Here is a 6,543-nt window from a genome sequence, read left to right on the forward strand (position 1 = left end):
TACGATAAAGCAAACACTTTTGGCTCTCTCTCCTGCATGGCCAAGCATGCATAGAGCAGAGCTGGCCTGACTGAGTGAATGGGACTGAGGAAAGCACCTTTCTTCTGCGTCTGGACAAGGGTTCAGCAGAACTTCCCCTAGGACTGGCAGGTGCAGCCGTGTCCCTGGGGCGAGTGAGGGGGTCCCTGTCCTGTGTGGGGTGTGACATGGAGTCAGGGCCTCCCTTCAGCTCAGGTCCGAGCTCTTGTCTCCTTCAGCTGCAACCTGTTTCCAATCACCCTTTTTTTTTTTTTTTTGTTAGAAACTGGCACAGAAATGGTTTGACACATCCCATGTGTCCAGCACTCACCTTGCTCAGACTCCAGTTGAGACTGCAGGGCCGCTGGGGAGAGAAGGACAAGAGAGGCGAGATGTCACCGTGTCGTGTCCCTGGGAATCGTCCTCATGGTAACACACAAAACTGGCCTCAGACACTCACCTTTCTTATTTTCCAGCTTTGATTGCAGAGTCCCTGGGGGAGAGAAGGGGGAGAGGTGAGGTTTCTTCCTGTCCAGTTTGTAGTGAGGTTCCTGCCGTGAGTAGGGTTGGCCTGTAGTGATGCCCGTAAGGAGATGGGCTGACACAGGCAGGTCTGTATTAGCTTCCCTGCACACCACATCCCTTTTGCCTGGGACTGACCTACTCCAGTGCGTGGTTCAAATTACCCCACTCTTTCCTATCCTCTTTAAAGATCTCTTCCAAAGATCCCACTGCCCATTCCCCTTTAACTCCTGCCAGTGTGGCAAGGGGTGACTGAAGCTCATGATGTAGCAGCGGGAGATTGGCCCAGGTGGGCTGATGCCCCTACTGGTACTGAAGGACCTCCCAGGTCAGGTTGGCCAGGACCGTGGAGTGGCTGGTCCCACTTACTGGGATCATCAGGCATCTTTTACCCAACAATCCTAGCCCTGGAGGTGTCCAAGGCATTGGTGGAGCCCTCGTCTCTCCTGCTTTGGGGCAGAATACAGGTTTTACAGCTTGGTGAGGTTTTCTTCTCAAGGGAAACTGTCCCCAAGGTCACAGGTCTTTGTGGCAGTGCAGGGGAGGAGAGGGCAGGGGTGGATGTTATTGTGGCTGTTTGCCTAAATGTCCATTCTGTGGCTGCCTGTGCTCACCGGGACTGGAGTCAGGGGCCTTCCACTTCTGCGTCGCTGTGTCTCGCTGTGGCAACACCCTTTAAGCAGGATTATATATGGGATTCTTGCATGTGTGACCATAATGTTAATGCACAACCCGGGAACTGCAGCCCCGATCTCCTTGTGCACCAACCCCGTGTACTCACTGCGCAACTCTAGAAGGAAAAGCCAGAGCGCACACGTGCAGCTGGGGCTGGCTGAGGTGGCTGTGGACAGTCCAGTCTGTGTGCAGTCCCATACTGTGTGCAGTCCCATACCGTGTGCAGTCCCATACCGCACTTGCACTGGACACAGCCTGAGAGGGTGTGAGAGTGGTGACGTGCTGAGCACCTGCCTTTGAATAACAGGCTCCATCAAGTGTCTCAGGTGGGCACCCAAACCTGAGGCACCCCCAGGCCTCCATGGTTTCTGCAAACCTTGGGCAGCATTTACTGCTTGACCCCGGCCTGTGCTCACCCAGGCCCAGCTCTTGACTCAGCCACAAGGAGCTTGGCCTGAATCTTGATGTTGGTGATACTGCCAAAGCCGTGGGGCAGACCAGCTCCTCGGTCTGTGGGTTGAGTGTGCGAGTCTGTCAGTCCAGTGGTGTGACCAGTGGGAGGCAAGTGCGAGTGAGCTCCAAGTGCAGGTTTAGAGGAAGCACCACAATGGCAGCTCCTGGGGAGCCCACACTGCCACAGCAGCAACCACGGCAAAAGGACACTGAGTGGTGGCGGCAGCAGGAGCAAGGGCCTTTGAATCTCTAGAGAAGGCAAGAAATGCACACACGTGCATGCATGCATGTGCTCTCTCACGTCCATACACACACACATGCAGACACTCTCTGGAATCTCTGCCCAGGGTAGAAAAGTTTTCAGTTTTGCCTCAGTGACACTCCAACGCTGTGAGGGGTTTGGGGAAAGGTCAGGATGGGATGGCAGTCCCTCCACCCGCACCCATCTCTTCTCCTCTCAGTCACATTGATGCTTCCTCCTGGTGACCACATGCAGAACAATGATCCCAGGGACCAGGACTGCCAGCACCCCCAGCAGGACAAGCCCCTTGGTGCGGCAGTAGGACAGCGATGGGGCACCTGGATAGCTCAGTACACATGTAGGAGTTAGGTCAGCTTGGAAACAAAAACCATGGAGGCAGCTGGAGCTCAGACTCCAAAGCACTTGGCTCAGGCCGGGCCAGGGGCAGCATGGGGACTCCCAGTTGCTCAGTCACCAAATCCCTGCCTACGCTGCTGCTGTGTTCGGGGTCTGTAGGGCACACCCAGTGCGCGTGCAGCTGACACGAGCAGCACTGAGGTCAGGACGGAGCACAGCACTCAGCACCCGCTAGGCAGCCGCAAGTGCAGGACGCGTGGGAACAGCAGGCTGGAAAGCAAAGAGTGTCCTTCTGCAGCCCAGCGATGTGGGCGCTCTGGGGGCTCCCTGCTAAGAGCAGCATTTCCACACTGTGTAATGGAAACAGTCCTGGCCTGACAGCCCGTGTGAGCCAGAAAGAGGCCCTGGCAGGCCCTCAGCATGACGACACTGGGCTGAAATCCCTAGAGGTGCAGAGGGATGCCCACGGAGGTGGTGGAGGCGGTCAATGCTGGTCATGAGGAGGATGGAGAGAGAACTGGAGGGCAGCAAGCAGCAAGGGGGAGATTAAGATTATTTTGAAAAAAATATATTAATTTTGTAACAATTTTTTCATGATTCATTTTTGCTTGCTTGCTTGAACCCTGGCTACCTGGCACCTTGAATGGTGCATATCCTGGTGCAGGGCAGGGCCACTCAGCTCGGCTGTGTCTGGTGCAGCTCCCAAACAGACGCTCCAAACAGTATCTAACGGTGCAGCAGAGGATTGTAGCCAGGACAAGCAGGGTCTGTAATGCCTCCTGACAAGTGCCCTGCCAAACGCACCTACCTGAGGCTTGTCCAAAAAGGGTGTGGACAAGCTGGAGAGAGTAAATGGCTGTGGGAACTGGGTTTATTGAGTTTGGAAAGGTGAAAACTGAGAAGGAATTTGATAGCAGCCTTTATCTACCTGCAAGGTGGTTTCAAGGTGCACAAAACTGGACTGCTCGCAGTGGCCACAGATGGCAGAACAAGTTAGATACTGTTTCATCAGTGACTTGGACGAGGGAGTGAAATGTACTCTGTCCAAGTTTGCAGATGACACAAAGCTATGGGGAGAAGTGGACATGCCGGAGGGCAGGGAACAGCTGCAAGCAGACCTGGACAGGTTGGAGAAGTGGGCAGAAAACAACAGGATGCAGTTCAACAAGGAGAAATACAAAATGCTGCACCTAGGGAGGAAAAATGTCCAGCACACCTACAGCCTAGGGAATGACCTGCTGGGTGGCACAGAGGTGGAAAGGGATCTTGGAGTCCTAGTGGACTCCAAGATGAACATGAGTCGGCAGTGTGACGAAGCCATCAGAAAAGCCAATGGCACTTTATCGTGCATCAGCAGATGCATGATGAATAGGTCCAAGGAGGTGATACTTCCCCTCTATCGGGCGCTGGTCAGACCACAATTGGAGTACTGCGTGCAATTCTGGGCACCGCACTTCAAGAGGGACGCGGATAACTTGGAGAGGGTCCAGAGAAGGGCCACTCGTATGGTTAAGGGCTTGCAGACCAAGCCCTATGACGAGAGACTAGAGAAATTGGACCTTTACAGCCTCTGCAAGAGAAGGTTGAGAGGCGATCTTGTGGCTGCCTATAAGTTCATCACAGGGGCACAGAAGGGAATTGGTGAGTATTTATTCACCAAGGTGCCCCCGGGGGTTACAAGAAATAATGGCCACAAGCTAGCAGATTTAGATTGGACATTAGGAGGAACTTCATCACAGTTCGAGTGGCCAAGGTCTGGAACAGGCTCCCAAGGGAGGTGGTGCTCTCCCCTACCCTGGGGGTCTGCAAGAGGAGGTTAGATGAGCATCTAGCTGGGGTCATCTAGACCCAGCACTCTTTCCTGCCTATGCAGGGGGTCAGACTCAATGATCTATTGAGGTCCCTTCTGACCCTAACATCTATGAATCTAGAAGTTGCAATGGGCTCAAGGTGCAGCAAGGGAAGGTTAAATTGGATGTTAGGAAATCCTCTCTGACAAAGGAAGCCTTTGAACTTCATGTTTAATACCTTCCCACCCAGGCCTTGTTTAAAGACTAACAACTTCACCCCAGGTGGGATTTGAACCCACAATCCCTGGCTTAGGAAGCCAGTGCCTTATCCATTGGGCCACTGGGGCTTCTTGGTGGCAAGTTTCCCAAAGGATGGGGTTCCCTGCCTGCGCCCGTGTGTTCTCAAAACAATGGTGGACAATGATTGCTTTTCTTCTGGCACTGCATAAGGACTGCCATTTACTGGGTGAGACCATATATCCTGCATGCCCAGCCTCCCGTGGCACACGGTGCTAGACAGCGGATGCTGAAAGGCAGAGCAAACGGGGTCAGACCAGGGTATTTTGCACGGTTCCTCTTCCACTTGCAGCCTCCAGTGTTTAGGGTCTAGGACGCTGTGATTCAGAGGCTGTCTGCTCTAGAAGCAGCTCCTGGGTGGCACCATGCTGTGCTGGACGGCAACGCGCTTCTCTTCAACCCCAGAAGCCAGGTTCCTCTCCTGCTCGCTGGCCACCTGCTCCTGCTCGCCCACCTCTGCTGCTCACATGCCTCCCTCTCCTGCTCTCCTGCTCCTGCCACCGGGTGCCAAGCCGGCAGGTTGGCCAGCCACTCCTCCATGACGGTGCCCAGCTGCCCAGCAGGAGGGTGCTGTCCTACGCCTGGTGCTGGTGGAGACGGTGCATTCAGAGGGTCTGGTCAGCTGTTTGAGCGTGCCGAGGGGTGCCCAACCCACTATGCCGTCCTGCTGCTGACTGCAATGATTGCCTGGGCGCACATGAGAACCTGTTGCAGGGCTCTGCACTTCAGTGGTGCCCCGGGCAATCCCACACTTCCCTGCCGTGTGCGTCGCTGCCTGGAGGGCTACTTCTGCCTGTGATACGAGGCCCTGAGCCCCGCAGGTGAGGTGGAGATCACCGGTGCCATCAATGAGTTTCAGGGGACAGCGAGGCCAGGCAGGGAGAGAAGAAGAGGGGAGGGCGAGGAGAGGATGGGAAGGGGGCCGTGTGGGGCCCCTAGAGCCAGGCCTGCAGCCAGGTGTGGGCCTGTGAGGTGGCATGGGCACTGGTGGCCACAGTGCCCCCCACCCCTCACAGCCATCCTCCACGCGATGGGCTTACCAGCTGGGCATGGCAGGTGGTCCTGGCAGGTGGCCTTGGCGCTTGGTGGCGGGGAGGCGGTCTGGCTGCTTGCGGGGTGCTGGGTGGCAGAGGCCCACCGCCTGCCACACGGCCACTGACCCCCTCCAGGAAGGAGCTGGAGCTGGCCGTGGGCCGTGTCCTCCCTCGCCTGTCCTCTGTGCTCTGGCTGTCGGGAAGATGTCAACAGAGATAGTTAGGTCCAAGGATGTGGTCGTCATGAGTGACCTAAACTTGCCAGACATCTGCTGGGAGGAGCAGAGAGCCAGGTCTGACCGCCCACGCAGGGTCTTCACTGACATGCAGGACCTCCATCTAGCTCAGGAGGTGCACAGCCCCGCCAGGGGAGACGCCTTGTTGGATTTGGTCCTGGCCGAGAGCGATCACCGTCTGCTGGAATTCACCATCCAGCGCAAGGTGGCGAAAGCCTCCAGCAAGGCAGCAGCCCTCGACTTCAGGAGGGCGGACTTCAATGAGGTAAGAAGACTAGTGGGGGAAGCACTGAGGTCCCAGCGCTGGAGGGAGTTGAGTGTCCAGGAGGAGCGGTCACTCCTTAAGGAGATGATCCTCCAAGCTCAAAGGGAAGTAATCCCTACAGAGGTCAAAGTGGGCAAGAGGCAGCAAGGGCCCCCATGGCTCACCAAAAGCATCCGGGAACGTCTCCAAACAAAACAGGAGGTGTATGCCCGTTGGAAGGGGGGGCCGTCACAAGAGAGGGCGACACCTCGGTAGCTCGGGAATGCAGGGGGCTGTAGGTCAGGAAGGTCAAGGCGGAAATGGAGCTGGGACTAGCGACCCGGATCAAGGACAACAAGTCCTTTTTCAAATACATAGCGGGGAAAAGAAGGTGCCAGGTAACGTGGGGCCTCTGCAGGACACGTGAGGAAATCTGGTCATCTCACCTGATGGTCAAGCTGACATATTCAACAATTTCTTTGCCTTCGTATTTCTGAGGAGGGACCCGGATATCTCCCCCGCTGGCCCCCCCGAGGGCCTGTGGGTGGCACACCCAGGCTGAGGGTTAATGAGGACCTTGCCAGGGAACTTCTGGAGGGACTGGATGTATTTAAACCCGCAGGTCCTGACGATCTCCACCCCAGAGTGCTGAAGGAACTAGCAGGGGTCATTGCAG

The 6,543-nt window shown here is 56.0% G+C and overlaps 1 non-coding gene across 1 annotated transcript; it reads right to left on the reverse strand.

Moving 5' to 3' along the window:
• Positions 1-4,330: 4,330 nt before the first annotated feature.
• Positions 4,331-4,403, reverse strand: TRNAR-CCU (transfer RNA arginine (anticodon CCU)). Its single transcript has one exon. It is a non-coding gene; the product is annotated as a tRNA-Arg (tRNA).
• Between the last annotated feature and the right edge of the window lie 2,140 nt (positions 4,404-6,543).

Source organism: Alligator mississippiensis, chromosome 11 (genome assembly GCF_030867095.1).
Source record: "Alligator mississippiensis isolate rAllMis1 chromosome 11, rAllMis1, whole genome shotgun sequence".
Lineage (NCBI taxonomy): Eukaryota > Metazoa > Chordata > Crocodylia > Alligatoridae > Alligator > Alligator mississippiensis.